The following is an 18,990-nucleotide window of genomic DNA, read 5'->3' as shown; positions in this document are numbered from 1 at the left end:
TATTGCCAACTGGCCAGCAGCTCTGTCAAGGTTGCTGCACCTTGGTTTCTTTGTGCATCTCTCTTCTTTATTGTAGCTCCACGGCGCTAACACTGCAGCTTTCATCAAGCTATTCATGATTCACATCTGGGTGGCTGATGCGTCGCTGGGAGCTGGCAGGAAGCTAAAGGTTAGAAAAGAGCTTTGGCTTTATACGGTATATGGAGGTTTGCTGGTTTGTATCGAGGCCAGAGGACAGACATACATTAACTAAAGCTATTTTGCAACCGTCTTTTCTTGATGTGTCTCCAGTGCTTCTCTGTTTGAACTGTGTTCATGCAGGCAGGGTCCAACAATAATGTTTTTTTGCTGTTGGCCCAGTCAGGCAAGTGGGTCAGTAATCTGCTGGGGTCTCATTTATAAAACTGTGCGTAGGATCCTTACTATAAGTGTACGTACGCCCAAAAGCCCAAAATGTAAAAAAGTCTGAGTTATAAAACCGTGTGTACGCACACCTGTAAGCAATGTTCCCTTTATAAATCAGAGATTACCTACAAGTGTGCGTACGTGGATCAGTCTCTTATCCCGCCCTGTACACGCCTATTTTTAACCATAAATAGTCAATGCAAAGCACTTGGTGAATGCTGATCAGTGTATGAATGACACTGGCAGTTGTTACACCGTATAACGATGACTGGCGGAGAAAAAGCAAAAACTTCTCAGACGTTCAGGAATTGCTGCAAATTGAATTATAATTTTGGCCTGTTCTTGCACAGTGTATGGAACCCGGATCTATAGACTACATATATTAATAATAATACGTCCAAAACGGCAGGCATTATGGCACTCTGGGACAGCTTCGATATACCAGACCTATATGATAAGATTTAACAGAACTATATATTATATCCAAACAAGCCTTAGTGATAAAGTTGAAGATTATATATAATATTTATAAAAAAACAACACTTAGCTGTCTGCCATTTCCCTCTGGAAACAGCTGGTTTCCCCCAGAGTGGCGAGGACCTGTATTTGGACCGGGATGGCACGGTTCCGGCGCGTTGCCCTCTCTACTGGACCCAATTCAGTGCATAGATCCAAGAGCTCAGCTTTAGGGAATCTAAATCGGCATATTAGCTAGTCATCGTCATGGTCCCTGAAGTCTCTTTTTCTCCTGATTCTTCCATTGGGGTTAGTCCTCCTGCAGGGCCAGCAGTGCCATCATGCAGCATTACGCACGGGTTCACCGCAGTATTTATGTTTTTATGATTGTTAACACCTTTCCAACACAGCATCAACTAGTGGTACCCCCCGAGATACAATCTGAAGACGAAAGAGAGTGTAATAGGCAAACACACTTTTCTTCATGCAGTTTTTGTTATGAACAGTATTAAAGTTCAGACTGATAACGAGGACATTAAGGGTAAAGATTGCGCGAGGGCTTAACTTCTGTATTTTCAGACTTTGACATTTGATGATATATGCACAGTATTAAAGACAGATATTTAGTTATTTACACTGTGTTCTGCTGTTATCTAATGCTGGGTATTTGATGTTATCCTGTATTCCATGCAGTGGGGCCATCTCATCCTCCTACGCTCCGTAACGGACAATGTGACTGCGAGACAGCGCGGATTAAATATTAAGAAAAAAAACGTATTTAAGATTTGAGTTGGAGGTGTTTATGGAACAGTTATCACTCAGTACAGTGCTGGATTTAATCTTCATGGTAACGTGGATGATATGTAGTGAAAAAATGTGCGAGGCATCAATATTTTTATTTTTTTTACTTTTATAGTTTTTATAGATTCCCATCTGCAGTCTGACTTCAGTTCACCACCTCACCATCTGCGTCGCCAATTCCTATTTTGTCTCCAAAATGTGCGTACGCATGGGTCAGAGTTTGCGTGGAGGACCGCACATTCTCCTGTCAAGTTTGTTTTTTATAAATCACAACCTTTGCGTGGGAAGTGGTGTACGCACATTTTCAGCCCCGTTTTGTGCGTACGCCACGTTTATAAATGAGACCCCTGGCCTGGACAAAATTTCACATATATATATATAATTATTAATATCAAATATTTTCAACCCGTCTGACTCTGGGAAATTCTCATTCTCAGTTCTTCTCCATCAACTGGATATTAAATGTGTTAATGTTAGTGTCTTCTTGCTTTGTTTTTCTTTTCTTCCAGTTTAAAGAAATAATAGTAATTTCATTATCTTGTTTTCTTTTCCTTCCTCTTTGTATATCATTTATGCTTTTTTTGTTGCATGACATGTATGTAGGGTACATGGCATGTATGCATTACAGGGTACTCATAGTATTCATAGGCTAAATTTAACCAAAGCCACAGCTCATTCTGGCTAGTTTATGCTCTTAGGTTTTAAAAATTAAAAAATTTTGAATCTAGAAGCCTAACCATTTAAAGGACAATTCCAGCGCAAAATGAACCTAGGGGTTAATAACATGTGTACCGAGTCAAACGTTCTCTGGGATCTGTTTTCATGCTAATCGAATAAGTCTCTAGCTTGAAACTAGTTACCACAAACCGGTGTTTAGTTTTCGGGGCACAGGGTAAATCACTATTTCAACACTACTAACAAGGCTCAAAATAGCACCACACTTAAACGGTAGCATAAAGAGGCTTCCTACATGCAAACCGAAGCATTGAGAACTTTGTAAGTGTACAGTCAGTCAGTGTTGGGAAAGTTCACTTTCTACATGAACTAGTTAAAAGTTCAGTTCACACATTTTAAAATGAACTAGTTCAGTTCATAGTTCATACTTCAAAATTTTGAACTAAGTTCACAGTTCCAAAAATGAACTAGTTCATAGTTCTTTTTTCATATGTTGCTGCGAGCTATTATTTTTCAAAATTATTGCCACAGCCCATATAGAACCACAGACAGCAATTATTTTATCAGTTTTAACACTGAAACGATGCGTCAGATTTATTTGCTTGCACATACCTTGAAGGCTAGCCGGGTGCTTCAGTTCAATGTGCTGTTTCAGGAGTGCTGTGGATGTGACTGAAGTGCGGATTTTCTTTTTGAAAGCTGGCAGGCAAAGTTTGCACAAAAATGTAAGATTTTTCCCATCGTCACCGACCTTGTCATAAAACTCGTTTAAATGATCATACGACGCCTCCTTGCTGCTGTGTCGCCTCCATGCTGCTTTTTGCTTTGATGACGCATGCGGCGGTGAGACACTGGTGGCTGGTGTTGCCAGATTGGGTGTTTTTTCCGCTACATATTAAGGCCTGTTTACGGTGTGTTTTAGCCAGGTTTTCGCCTGGAAGGCTCTAAAGAAATCTGGTACCCTACTGAACGAAGTTAACCTTCTTGTTGTCTTCGGGTCAAATTTGACCCGTTTTCAAAGTTTCTTTATCAGAAATATGGATTTATTTCAACCAAATTAACCAAAAATAACATGGGTGGTTCCCAATGATGTTCTTCGCAAGTAAAATCAATGAGCACTACTTTCATTGAATTCTGGGTGTTTTTATTTAATGTTATTATATTATTTATAGCATTAGTGGTCTTCCCGGGTCAATTTTGACCCGGTGGTGCAATGGGGCACTATTGCGCTTTAAAGCAGATGAACACACACACACACACGTACATGAATGCACATGCGAAGACACACAAACACCCACACACACATCTCCCCCCACCCCCATCACATTATTGTGCTTTCCAGCACATAGAAATGCACCCAAACACACACACAGACACACACGGACAACAAACATGCACAGGTACACATGTGGGCGCACATGCATTCACACACACACACACACAAACACACAAACACAACATACTGAAATTGGGCAAAGGATCATTATGATTTTCAGCAGATGAACACGCACAGACACACGCGCACATGATCGCGTGCACACACACACACACACACACACAGTAGCTGAGACCTGTAAAAGATCACACTATTGTGCTTTTCAGCACATGAACATGCACGCACGCACGCACGAACGCACGCACACACACACACACACACACACACACACCCACACACAGTAGCTGAGACCTGTAAAAGATCACACTATTGTGATTTTCAGCACATGCTCGCATGCACACACACACACAGTACACACACACACACACACAGTAGCTGAGACCTGCAAAAGATCACACTATTGTGCTTTTCAGGACATGAACATGCACGCACGCACGCACACACACACACACACACACACACACACACCCGTTGCATAGGGCAATGGATCACACTACTGTTCTTTTCAGCAGATGAACACGCACACACATGTACACGCAGACGTGCACATGCACGCACACACATGCGTGCACATCCACACCCACACCCACACACACACACAGCTGAGACCTGCAATATATCACACTATTGAGCTGTCCTGACATAAGAATGTACACAGACACACACATTCACACACACACACACACAATTTTCTGTAAATTAGTTTTTTCCATTTTGGTAGCTCTCCGTTGTTTGTGAATACTATTGCATCAGTTAATTTTAACCTGGGGATATAATAATTGTCACATACCAGCCATTAATCCAAAACAACTAATGATCTCAACTCATTTTACTCAGAAAGTAGGTATAATGTCATGTAAATTAGGTCTGTTGACCATAAATAGAAAAGAATAAGTGTAAAACTAGTTGTGATGAGTTGGAATGAAGTTGGATAAAAGTGGTAACACAGAATTGAGTGATTAATTATAACTGCCTATGCTTTATAAACAAGCAAAGCAGACTAGGTCACTTTTGACCCTGGAAGACACCAGCTGTGATTATTGGCTGCCATTAAAAATAATAAAATGGTTTCAAACCAGTATCCTGACAAATCACTAATATATACCAGTCAGTGATTGTCCACAAACATAGATTCATCTGATCCTAACTATAATGAAAATAATTCATAATTTATGCTTATTTTACCCCAGAATTAGGTATTATTTCATGTAAATGAAGTTTATTCACCATCAATTCCAAAAATAAGTGTAAAACTAGTGGTAATGAGTTGGAATGAAGTTGTCTAGAAGGTGTAAAATAGAATTGGGTGATAATTTATACTTTATGCTTTATTAATAGCCAAAACAGACCCGGGAGGACAACAAGTGTGATTATTGGCTTAAATTGAAAAAATTGAAATGGTTTCAAAACAGTATCCTGACTAAACTTTGACTTATACCAGTCTGTGATAATCCATCAACATATGTTCCTGTTGATCTCAACTGTTAGTTCACAGTAACGTTCATCAGGCAGTAATACAGTACGTTCAGTTCACGTTCGCCCAAACTATGAACGAGTTCTTGAACTATCGTTCAATGAACGCGTTCAGGCACAACACTGCGGACAGTTTAATACAAAGATAGATTATAAAGACAGTAGCATTAATGTTTACATGCAGCCGCCATCTTCGATAACAGTCATGACCAATCGAATCACAAACGCTGTGTTTGAGCTATGTTACTGGTTACTGGTTGCACGGAGTTTGTCGTTCGACTGGTCATGACTGTTATCCAAGATGGCGGCCACATGTAAACATTAACGCTACGGTCTTTATAATCTATCTTTGTAATAAACTGTCTGTACACTTACAAAGTTCTCAATGCTTCGGTTTGCATTTAGGGACCCTCATTATGCTACCATTGAAGTGTGGTGCTATTTTGAGCCTTGTTAGTGGTATAGAAATAGTGATTTACCCTGTGTCCCGAAAGCTAGCGTTAGCAGCTAAACACCGGTTAACACATTCGATTAGCATGAAAACAGATCCCAGAGAACGTTCGATTCGGTGCACATATGTTATTAACCCTTAGGTTCACTTTGCGCCGGAATTGTCCTTTAATAGGAATATTAATATTAAGCTATTTTCATTCATCTAATATTAGTCTAGATAGGCTACTGAAAATTATGTGATCATGTTCCTAGCATGCTCAGGCTGTTAGCATGCCAATGTTGAGTGAGAGAAATATAAAAGAATTTACCTTTCTATCAAGATCATCTATAATGAATCTGGTTCATCTTCCATCAAAGAAACAAAACAGAGTGCCTGTGTTTTGTTTCTTTGATGCTTGACACTACCGTGCATCCAATACACATCAGGATTTGGAGCTACATTATGCACACTGCTATTATATCTTCAGCTTCTATCAAAATCATTAATACCTCCTCTGTTGTAAAATATATATATATATATATATATATATATATATATATATATATATATATATATATATATATATATATATAATGTTTGGCCATGCTTTTCTCCCAGACATTTTGACTTACGTGTTGTTAGCATGCTCTACCCACGATGCTTACTGTTATGCCTTTCAGTTTTCTTTTAATAATAACCTATGGGTCATCATTTCAGTTGTGTCCTTTTGGCACTGAAAAGATCTCACAGAGAGCTTTCATTTGATATAGTATATTGTTTGTGTTGAATGAAGCTTTTGATGAGGAACATTAGGGAGATATTCTGATTAAAATTGTAGCAAACAAGTTAACAGCAGTTGCCAATATATTACTACAGTATATGACTGAAAACAAAAGCTGTACTACAAACTAATGGCTTCTAGTGTTGGTAATATGCAGGCTGGACTGATATCCAGCATCAGTCGAGAGGCTCTACAATATTGCATTTACACATTTCAGACCTATTTATACTGAATATACCCCATACTTTTTATGCAATGTACTTTGATCTCTCACTCATAATACGCTAACACACACTCTGTAGGTCTGAATGTGTGGAAAAGCAAGAACATTTGGGTAAAATGTAGGGCAGTGAATGAGACACGCTCCCACACCTGCAGCTACTGTTGAGATGAGCCTGAACATCACACTTCACCCCAAAACTCTGCCTGAAGAGCTGTGAAGTGCCCAACAGTAAAAGACTGGTTTTTCTTGGCATCTGCCAGGTGTGAATGTGTGTAACTCCGTGTGAAGCAGGTTGTCACTGAGCACATGCACTCAGCTAAAACTATAAAAGAAGAAAACTGCAGTAAGAAAATGACTGCCATCTTGTCTGGTGTTCGTTGCTGACTAGTTTGAGCCCTGGGGGAGAAACTTATTAACCAGCTGTATGAGAGAATATATGCAGATTAAATAATGACACCCCAGGGGAAATTGTCAGATGAGGTGATGTGGTCTGATGTGGCATATGTGCAGGCATTTGATGTCTGACTGAAAGTGTCATGAAGACATTTTTGATGCCAACGGGGAAGTATTAGCAGACCAAATATAATATAATAATACCGTGCTTGGTCTGTAGATATCAACATTAGGGATTCACCGATCCGACTTTTTCGGTCCCGATACCGATGCCAGGGCTTTGTGTATCTGTCGATACCCGATACCGATCCAATACTGTTGTTGAATTAATAATAAACTGTATACCTTTTGCACCTTATACCTTCCTTCCACCATGTGGAAGAGACTAAAGGCACCAGACTGTCCTAACTAAACATTACTTTCCTAACTAAGACAAAATAACATAGATGTAATGTATTGATTATTTATTTGTTATTTAAAAAAACAATATATATATAATGTAATCAAACTTCTTAAAATAAATTTAAATAAATAATAATGGGCCTTTATATAGGTTTATAATGGCTTATTCTACTGTCAGGAGTACATAGAATATCACAAAGCTTTGATTACTAAAGGGTTTGCTTGGCTCATCAACATTATACAATAACGTTATATGAAGGAGAATCCATGAAACAGTTGAATCTAAACTATTTTTTTTTCTGCAAACTGCAAAGTAGTAAAATAAACTCAAATCGAATGAATACACATACAAACAACTTTAACATTGTTTCCCTTTCAAAACAAAATAGTTGTAAGCTAGTTGTATAAACACTGCCTTGGCCACAGGTAAGTTAGGTTGTAGTGTGGTTGTAGTGGTAGCTCCGCTGTCAGCCTCCTTCGCTGTTTGAATAATGTTTGTAGGTTGGCGGACATATTTCAGCGAGGTAAGGCATCTTAAAGCGCCCATATTATGCTCATTTTCAGGTTCATAATTGTATTTTAAGGTTGTACCAGAATAGGTTTACATGGTTTAATTTTCAAAAAACACCATATTTTTGTTGTACTGCACAGCTCTCTCTCACTGCTGCAGATCCTCTTTTCACCTGGTCTCTGTTTTAGCTACAGAGTGAGACCTTCTTTCTTTTTCTTCTTCTGTACTATCTGTGATTGCACTGGCACATGCACAGTAGCTCAGATGTAGATCATGTCAGCTAGCTAGCTCTATAGACAGTAAAAGAAAGGCTGTTTCTCCAACTTCGGTCAGTTACAAGGCAGGATTAGCTGGGAGACTTCTAAATGAGGGCGCACATGTAAGTAGTTCTTTTGTAGATTATGGTGAACTTGTGTGTGTTGTAGCAGTGCTTTGCTATTGAGAACGAGGTAGTATGCTAGCGTTAGCATGCTAACGCTATGAGCTAACGGTTGCGGTTAGCTCAACTCACCCGGAGACTGAAGGCAGGACACATTCAGAAACCGTATCTCACTCAAAACAGCATGGATGGATTTTTTTCAAAGTTTGTATGCGTGTGGAAGCACCAGAGACACAAAATAACACCCCAAATCCCAGAAAAAGTGTTTTTTTCATAATATGGGCACTTTATATCCAGTGTTTTAATCATTGCTCTGAACCCGTCTTTCTCAACGGTCTGTAGCGCGACCGTAGTTGGATTGCATTCATTATGTTTCTCCGCTGCATGCTTGAAGTGACAAGTCTTTCACATTAGCACTGTAGCGTTAGCACTGTAACGTTAGCACGGCCGAGTAACGTTAGAGCGACGGGCAACAACATTATTCCGATTTTTTAGAAACAAAAAACCTTGCAACAACAGACGGCTCCTCTCTTGAGCATACGTTGTTCTGGTGTATCGCCGGTCTTTCTTCATCATCTAACTTTCTTCTCTGTTCTTGAATGTGCAGTAGCGACCGGAGCCTCTCCTAGCTTAACAGACTGTGGTGTGCTACCTGGCTAGCTAGCAGCTATAATGTTACCCAACATGCCGTTCGGCGGTATAGCTACATTTGTAAATGTAAAATTATTTGTGTTAGAAACTGTTTAAGTCACAAATTGTTATGTGCTATGGTGTTTTATCCTTTTAAAGAAAGTTAGTTGTGGGTTATTAATTGTTGTGTTATAAAGTTACTACTATGAGCGTTGAAAATTTCTTTATTAGGAGTAACCCCTTGAGATGCACCATCTCGTTTTCGAGGGGGTCCTAAAGGGGAGTGAGAAGGGTACGCAGTTAACAGGGGTCCTAGTGCTGCGACGGAGGGAAGAAAAAAAAAGTGGATCGGCCCGTGGATCTGTTAAATTTTCCGATCCCCGATCCAGCTATTTTGTCAATATCGGGGCCGATATCCGATCTTAATATCAGATCGGTGCACCCCTAATCAACATCTGGTTTTTAAGGTTAATTCTGGTTAATTTCAACTTGGATCTTATTTTTTTGAATTCGGCCATCATTTCTATCAGTTGTTTTGTTACTCAAAGTAACTGCTGAGATCTGGGAACATGGCAACATTGCAAGACAGGGCAAGAAACACTTTCTCGTACCCTTTGGCAACTGCAATAGTACCCACTTAAGTTTGTAAGTTTATTCGATTAGGACAATGCACATTAATCAACATTTCTGTAAATGCGCCAGTGTTAGCCAGTCGGCTAATTTTCAACTGTAGTCCTAATTACCTAGCATGCATGTCTTTATGGTGGGAAGAAACCGGAGCACCCGGAGGAAACCCACGCAAACACGTGGAGAACATCCTGACTTGGTTACAAGTACTCATGGTGGAGAATCACTGGTGTAGATCACCAGCATTTAATTGATCATTGAGCTTGCAGATCAGTGATATTCACGCACTGTGAGGATCAATGAGCGAAGTGTTGTGATGAAACTGTCAGCATCTCTCAGTGCCAACGAAATCAAGACATATTCCTGGAACATTTATAGAAAACTAATGAATGCAGATACTATATATGATACTATATAGATATATGGGTACTTCACTAATGATGTATGCAGCCTAAACACATCAAACACAGGTGGACTGCTCTGAAATCATCTGTTTCAAACACTTTGAAGAGAAGTAGCTTTTGGTGATATTTGATGACCCTTTCACAGAGGCTTTAAATCCTCTCATCGTTGCATGGCGGATAGAAGCAGTCCACATGGACTGAAGAGCCGGGGGGATGCTCAGAGTGTGTGTGTGTGTGTGTGTGTGTGTGTGTGTGTGTGTGTGTGTAAGCTGACTACCACACCTGAAGCTGACTAAGAACTGCAGTTTTGGAGAGCTAAAGACCTTCGTATGCGCTGAGCTGGTGGCCAACTGTCACTCAAACTGAGGCCGGGCCACTTGCTTTCTCTCGCTATTTTTCACTTTATGCATGTTGTAAAGGTATGATAATATAGCTGTCTGTTATGTCACACCAGCCCACGAGGTATATCACTCAGAAAGCCATTCCATGTTACATAATCATCCCATTTACATATCATTTTGCATAAAAGTCTCAATGCATGGTGTTAAGAGTGCCCTGCGATATTATCTCAACCTGCCAACTGTGAGCAAACACAATCAAGAAAGAAGTGAAGGAAAACTGATTGTCACTCAGGTGGCCAGAAGGTTCCGTCTGAAATATCAGAAATGTCTTCATCTTTAGCTGTTTTCTAATAATGTCAGAAAAATTCAATGTCGCTCCATCTGACTGTAACCACCCACCCAAACACTGGAGGAGGACTGATATCTCGTCTCAACTGAGAAAGACCTTGGATGTTCGAATGTAAAGCTCTGCCCTCACAATGTTGTTTAAGACTACTCAATTTTAAGTTTTAGCCTTTGATGCACAGGTGAATACAGTTGTTCAGTAATGATTTCACAGCTAAGGAATACATCTAAAGTATTTCACAAAAATTCCATACCCCATGGCAAAATTTCCAGTTGAATAGACTACAACTCTCCTACAACAAGTCCCTCCTAGTTTATTTAGATAATTAGACAGACACTCCAAAAAGCTGCAAGTGTGTGTAGTTAGCATCAGTTGCGTTTGAGTGTCAGCTCAGGTCTTATTTTTATTTATACATACTATGAAAAACAAGACAGAGTCACTTTAGCAGCTCTGTAAGACACACACACACACACACACACACACACACACACACAGAGTAAAAGTCGAAGATGTCAGAATTATAGATGCTAATTCTTTGGGTAGATTCATATTACATATAAACAGTTTGGTACTTTTGCTTTGATTTAACTGTCTCAAACCTGTGGAGAGTCCATGGTGAAGAGGAACAAAGGCAAAGACCAAAAACTATACAATACAAAGATAGCCAAGTGACACCAAGCCTTTGATTCCAAGAGGATACTCTCTATGATTCCCAGTATTATAATGAGTCATTGTTTGCATAAGCTAAAATATGCAACTCAGTTAAATAATCAGTACATATAAAACAGTTAAGCAAAGTGCAGCATTACTTAGACAGTCTATCGATCAAAGCCAGCGGACGTGCAGCTTCGTAAAGTACTGCATACGTTGTCAGCAGGCCTCTGGGTCCACGTTCATCAAAAGCCAAACACAACAGTGTAGCAAACCATTTGTATTCATTCGCAGTTCCAAAGGCAAGACAGGGAGATGATGCAGCAAATCTCTCTAAACACAAGCCCGGGCTTCTTAGGGCCAGATTTTCACTTTTCCCAGGGATTGAATCACAAGCTTTATAAACTGTCACCCTCCACAGTAACACTGCTACTCCAGCTCACACTGGCGCAAAATGCCTCTATTGTCATAACACTCTAAATGAACTCTTATCGCTGAGCAAGACACTGAAGCAGCTAATTAACCTGGTCTGTATCACATAGCGATAGCGATAGACTGTAAATTTGTTTTTTAATCCAGCTTTTCTTCATGATACAGTTTAATACTAAAAAGGCAGAAAAATATCTTTCAAAATGTCCCTTTGTGACTTTTCCTGGACCTACTTAATAAATCAATCAGGTTTTTCAGATTGTTCGAAATCAGAATAAAAACTGAACAACTACACTTACAGCCCGACAGTTTTCCAGCCCTCACTAAGACCATTCAAATCCATGACAGAGGGCTCAGCTCAGGTTGGCAGCTCTTTCTTAGGTCGATTTAACAAGAAAAGGATTTTGAGAGTAATGTAATTTTGCTGGTTGTGCTAATTGTACTGCACATTACAATCACAGACGCAAAAGGTCGGCTGTAGCGAAGCACTCAAAATCAACGTTGAGTCTACACGTCTATACGTATGTAAGGCTCACTCATCAACAGAAATTTAGTAGTGACTTCTAGGTCAGAATACAGCACTGTGACTTCTGTCAGGTTAGCAGCATAGAGTTGGTATACTAACAAGATAGGATAGGATCCAACAATGGCATTTTGAGTTTCATGCCTGCTTTAATATTTCATTCTGTAGGTACCACATTTGTCATTTTCAGATATTTTAGGTAATACCAGGTATTACCACAAAAGAAACAACACACAAACATTAAGAAGCAAAAACACATATGCACTCACAAACACATGCATCACTTTAAAGGTCCCATGGCATGAAAATGTATGAGGTTTTTTAACATTAATATGAGTTTCCCTAGCCTGCCTATGGTCCCCCAGTGGCTAGAAATGGTGACAGATGTAAACCAAGCTCTGGGTATCCTGCTCTGCCTTTGAGAAAATGAAAGCTCAAATGGGCCGATCTGGAATCTTCCCTTTATGACGTCATAAGGAGGAAGGTTACCTCCCCTTTCTCTGCTTTGCACGCCCAGAGAATTTGGCCCGCCCATGAGAGAGAGAGAGACATCATGGCTTTCAAACGAGCAAAGTGGCAGTTGGTCAAATCCACACCCCCACCCTCCACCTTGCCCCCCCTCCTCCTCAATAGCATTTAAAGCTACAGACACAGAAATGGCACATCCTAAGTAAAGCTCATTGTGGGACTGGCTCTAGTGGCAGTAATTCTGCACCAGGGCTGAATTTCGGGAAAGTGACTTCAGATACAGTATTAGGGGACCACTAAGGCCTAAATAAAAGCATCCAAAAAGCAGCATGTCAAAGGACTTTTAAGGTGATACTGCAGCAATACCTAAAACTAAAAGTATCAAACATGCACCCTCTGTAGTCTTGCAATTTTGTAAGGTTTGTATTTTCCTTCTTCAATGGATTCCAGTGAAGACACGTGCATCACAGAGGGAAACACATAACACATCCATAAATCCAGCTGTGCAAAATTCTCAAACCAGCAAAATCCATTTAGGTGCTGGCTATACATTCATGCCTTAGTAGTTTGGTCTGCAACTCTGCAAAATACAGCTAAATAACACTACTTTTGCATTGTGTTATTGCCCTTGAAGCTGCAAAGCTCAGACAGGTGGTCTATTTTGGCAAAACAATGATCAGATGTGGGATGCAAGACAGTTAAGCAAGAATAATAAAACACTGGCTCCACTTGAAAGACTGTCATTGGTATGCATATTAAAAAAAAATAAAGGTTATCCCACACAGCTATAAATGCTTCAGCTATGTAGAGCACAGGGAACTAGTTTCTGGACAGATTAGAGCAGAACAGTTTGCAAAGTAATTTATCTGGTCCTGCTGTTTGTGCTTCTTGACATCAGCATGATATCTGTAGACTGATGCTAGCTAGCGATAGCTACCCAGCAGGCAGGGACAGACTGAAAGTCTCGTTACCAGAGATTAGGGATGTAACGGTATGAAAATTTAACCTCACGGTTATAGTGACCAAAATTATCACAGTTTTCGGTATTATCGCGGTATTTTTAAAAGAGTGTTCAATATGTTCAGAAAGCACTGATAGGCCTACACAAGCTGAAATAGTTTCAAAAAGTGTAATGGTGTTTATTATATTACAAAAATATAGGCAATAGGCTTGTAAAAACTATTGAAAACTGGCTACTGAAACACCGGCCCGCTGTAGGGTGTCCGGTAAGAACTTGAACCAGAGATGTCTGACTTTGAGAACCAGGAAGATTTATTTACAACTCGAAAATGAAGTTAACTATGAAGTTGTATTTGACATTACATGTGAAGTTGGATGTGGTTCTGAAATATAAGCAAATAATGATGCACATTAATAAGCATCTGACTTACTATGAACATCTTTACCAAAACTAAATGTTATAGCCACCAGCATATAACAAGAAACAATACTAAGAATTACATTCATTTATCTGTAATAATTAACATAAATGTAACATATTGCTCAGTAACACAAACTGAGAATAAGCCACATCTATTACAGCACAATTATTCATAACGGAGCACAGTGTAATACACCTTTAATAGCTAAGCACGTGGCTCCACAGCGCTAGTCTGTTTACTGGCATTGCACGTTGGTTGCTAGCAAATTGCCCTAACACAACCTGAATATCAACACGTGGCTGCACAAGTAATATTAAACAATCTGCACATCGATCAGCTATGCAATAAGAAACACAGCAACAGCAATAGTATCACTCCAAATAAATGTCATGTCGTAACCAGGGCATGAAGTTAACTTTTTTGACCACCAGCCACTGTGGCAGGTGGATTTTTAAATCCACCTGCCACAGTGACTTTTTACCAGCCAGTTTTTTTTTTTTGCCTCATAAAAAGGTGAAAAACAGGAATTACTGTGTCTCTATGATCCTACCCTGTCCTATTCATGGTAGCCTACTCGTGGACATTGCGCTGTCATCACGTGCTGTAGTAGGGGGGCCCGCCTTGATAATCCTGCATAGGGGCCCGGTGTTGGCTCATTACGCCACTGCATATAAGAGATGAGATGACTGACAAAATCAGGAGTAGCCTACGTGCACCACAACAACAACAAAAACACTGGTGAATGCGCACCATAACACATGAGTTGTTGCAAAAAAGTTGCAATTTTTTTGTATAGCTCTTAAAAATAAAATAAATAAATAAAAAGGAAACTTGTTTTGGGTAGAATAATAATTATTACTATTAATTACTCTAGGCTGAGATTTCCTAGGAACCTTACCAAAAAGGCTCAAGATGCTGCAAATGTTTGTATGAAATGAAAATGGCTGGTGGATTTAAGACACAAAATAATAATTTATTGAATGAATCAAATATGAACATATCTGTCATTGTCAGTGGCTTGTTGATCTTTACAATGTTAGTTAATTTCCTATCCTGGCCTGGGACACACATTCATATGGTTTAATAAAGTACTTATTGGACTTTAACTTATCATTGCACTTACAATAAGAGCACTTCTCTCTGATGCTCTGAAACAGACGTTACAGGCAACAGAAACATTGCTGCATGTGACGCTAGTTAACACTATACTCGACAGCAGCTAAAGTTAGCCTACCGCTAGCTAGTAGCTGGATTAAACACGGTTACAATGCTGACAGCTAACGCTAAACGGTGTAAAGTTTGACTGTGTTTCACTGTAGAGGATTCAACACCGGGATGTAACAATCTGCAGCTGCCGTTGTCGGAAAAACACAGACGGTGCGTTCAATGAAACTGGTAATTTACAGCCTCATGGTGCATTCAAAGTTGTTGTTAAATGCCCTTTTCCCATCTGGTCGTTTTTGTCATTCAACCGCTATATTAATGTTGACGATGTGGCCTTAGCAATAAACAAGCCGTTCTTTAATGTCGCCAGCTGTTTAGTACCCTTCTGTTTTTTAACAATCGGTTCAGGCACCGTTAAGGCACCGGTACCGTTTTAAAAGTACGGTCTTAGCACCGGTATCCAAACCAAACAATACCCAACACTAATATTGACTCTAGATTCAAATGTGTGACTTGATTAAATATATAATAAACAAATACAAATCTTAAAATCAAGTTCATAAAGTCATTTTCTTTGTATTCATTTGATTCCCAATCAAGATCCACTGGTAAGAATTGCTTTCCATTGTTAATATGTACTTAAAAACTGTTGTGAAATTCAAAATAATAGAATTTTAATCATGTGATAAAACATGATTAAGCGTGATTAACTATAGAAATTCAACGATTAATCGCGATTAAGAAAATGTAATCATTTGACAGCCCTAATATATATATATATATATATTGTGCAACTAGTCACCATGAGGATTTAGTTTGTGACTCAAGACAGCGGGCTATCTTTATGTTTTTGACTAAAAGTAACCTTTTTGTGCTTGATGTTATGACTCGGTTTTCACAATGTAGACATTTTACACATCATGCAAAAACAGAAATTTAACTTAATTCAATGTGTCGCCAAGCCATAGGTCAGACCCAAGTCTACATGTATTATGGGAAACAGAAAATTCAAACTGTGAATAAGCCGATAATGCTATCTGATACAATGTGGTTGCTTTTTTTGTACCTCATTCTCCCTAAGTTTGCCTTAAAAGACAGAAACCAAACTAATGCAGCGAAATCATCTGCTGTATGTTATGTTTAAGTCTTCCTGGGATGACAGATTGGAATGACTCATAATACTCATCTCAAAACTAACAGTGGAAAGTCTAACACCTTTCATTACAGTGTCATTGTTTTATCCTCCTCTTTTTTGGAGGGAACATGTAGCAGTGGGTGAGTTTGTTTTGTTTTATTTGGATCCCCATTAGCTTCAGCATAAGCTAAAAGCTATTCTTCCTGGGGTCCTACAATATGTCTTGTGACAATACAATATACAACATCACATTAAAACACAATACACACACAGACATTATTTCACATTACGCAACATTTCACAAAATACAAATCATATTAATCAATTAATGAGTGGAGTGGGATGGTGTCAGGACTGTGGAGCAGGGAGGGAACAGGGTAAAGGTTGTGTGGTGAGACAGAATAAAAAGTGCTGGATGGGGAGAATGACAGTATAAGGTTAGGAGTACGGGTGCCACGATACCAAAAATTCAGTAGTCGGTGCCAATACCAGTAAAATTACACGATTCTCGATGTTAATTTCAATACCAAAAAAAAATAATGATTTTCTAAGATTCCATGTACTTGAACTTGAAACATGAACTTCTTTATTAAAATATTTGAAAAATATCAAAATGTCATAACAAGACATACAAAACTAAAAATGTGCAATAGAGCATAGAACAACATAATAAAGTGCAATCAATGGTCATAGTGCAACAACTAGTGTCCGCAGACACATTCCAGACTTCTAGGCATCTTTTCAAAAGGTACAGTGCAAAACAAAACAGTGGATATAGCAGTGCAGCCATTCAGCGAACAAGATGAACATGGTATTGGCAAAATTGCATAATTTTTCACAGCATTTCACACCTTTTCTTGGCTAGTTCAAAGTTTCACAGAGGAAAACTAACATGTCAACATGGTCTTGGGTAAGTCGGGAACGTCTTGGACTGACAATGATTCCTGAGACACTGAAGACCCTTTCGGAAGCACAGCTTGAAGCCGTAATGCAGAGATACCTCCTTACAAATTCTGCAAGTTGAGGTATTGTGCCTCCATTCATTTTCCACCAGATGAGAGGGCTTAGAATTACGGTAGGAACCGCTAAAAACACATCAACCTTGCCGTCCTCTCCACACGCAAGACACACTTTATTGGCTTAGAATAGCTAAACACACTGCAAACTCACGGTCCTCTCTTTCCGATTTACAGCCCCCCCTCTTGGCTTAAAATAACTCACCGTTGTCGGCTACGGCCCCTGAACAGGCTACACGTTGTACGCATACCTGGTCCTCTGGTAACGTTAGCAGGGTTAGCATGGCGGCGTTAGCCAGGACCAGTCGGGATCACTTTACTGGCTGTGTCTCAATTGTTTTGCGAGTAACCAACTCGGGTACTCTAGCTATGTAATTCAATGTGAGTACACAGATGTTGAAATGACATGAAATGCCCGTCCCTTGTAGCCGTGATAAATTAGCCTGAAGCTAATGCTTACCTGTTCAGGAGGAAAAAATTAGCCAACTCAGCTGGGCTCTAAGCTGTCTCCATCTTTCAAATACATCTCCAATATTTACCCGGAGTTTGTAACGTCTCTGGACAGTTTTTTAGGTCGGGTAGAATCTATCTCCGTTGACTCTCGTTCATATTTTTTCAAAAGATAGGTCCCTGGAACACTCTGAAGCTTATACTGCCCCCATCGGTTCCAGAAGAGGCGCTGCACCAATGCTGCTAACTGGCATCTGCGCTCACGGTGCTTCAAATAAATGGACATCGTCGGTGTTTTGTCATTTTAGAACCGAAAGGTATCGCAAGTATCGGTTTTCGTGACATCATTCTCGAGGAGGTTCAAAATCTAGCATCCATGCTGATAGTGTATTATTTATATCTAAATCTTGAACAAATTCTAAAAGCAAACACTGAAAAAAGGTGCAGTATGCTCAGAATGCAGAATCCCTGCAGAAATACACTGTAGCATATTGTATGAAGGTCACACATTGTAAAAGGCACTGGAACAAATGCTCAGTTGAGCCTGCTTTATCACGACTGTCTGCTAAGCTGAGGTGGCTGAAGGAATAAGTGAGATCTACAAGGACAAACTGAGGAGAAGTCCAGTATGTTTAAACCACTGTTGCTGAAAAACTATTCAGCCGAAGTTAACAACCAATCAGCTTGGTAGTGCTGCGATTTGTTTCTCCCTGTGGCTAAGTCATTCAGATAATAAGGTTCCTCTAATAACAGAGCAGACTTAGATGAAGTCAATTTACAACTTGAACACAAAACATTAAAGGCCAAATTCATTAGTGGGGATTATCACATGACTTTCTGGAGAGGTTAATGATGGAGAGAGGGAGGAGAATGTGAATGCTTTCTTTTTGTTTGCCCACTGTGGATCTGATACCAACAATTTGTATTGAAATATGAAGGACTGTAGGATAAGATCTCATAATCCTATGGAAATAGTTGAAAAAAAGTGTCCTCAACTCACATCCAGCTGTCCTGATCCTGACATTACAATACAGTTGGCCATATAACCAATGAAGGGAAAAGAGAGAGAAGGAATGTCCTCTTTTTATGACAATAT

At 39.5% G+C, this 18,990-nt stretch overlaps 1 protein-coding gene across 1 annotated transcript in view; it reads right to left on the bottom strand.

Annotated features, from left to right (window-relative positions):
• The window catches only part of syngap1b (synaptic Ras GTPase activating protein 1b), a 132,313-nt gene that overhangs the window by 71,556 nt on the left and 41,767 nt on the right, over positions 1–18,990 (bottom strand). The gene's annotated exons all lie outside the window — the stretch shown is intronic.

This window comes from Sander vitreus, chromosome 6, assembly GCF_031162955.1.
Source record: "Sander vitreus isolate 19-12246 chromosome 6, sanVit1, whole genome shotgun sequence".
Lineage (NCBI taxonomy): Eukaryota > Metazoa > Chordata > Actinopteri > Perciformes > Percidae > Sander > Sander vitreus.
Note: the sequence above shows the minus strand (reverse complement) of the source record. Positions and strands in the feature narration are given on the sequence as shown.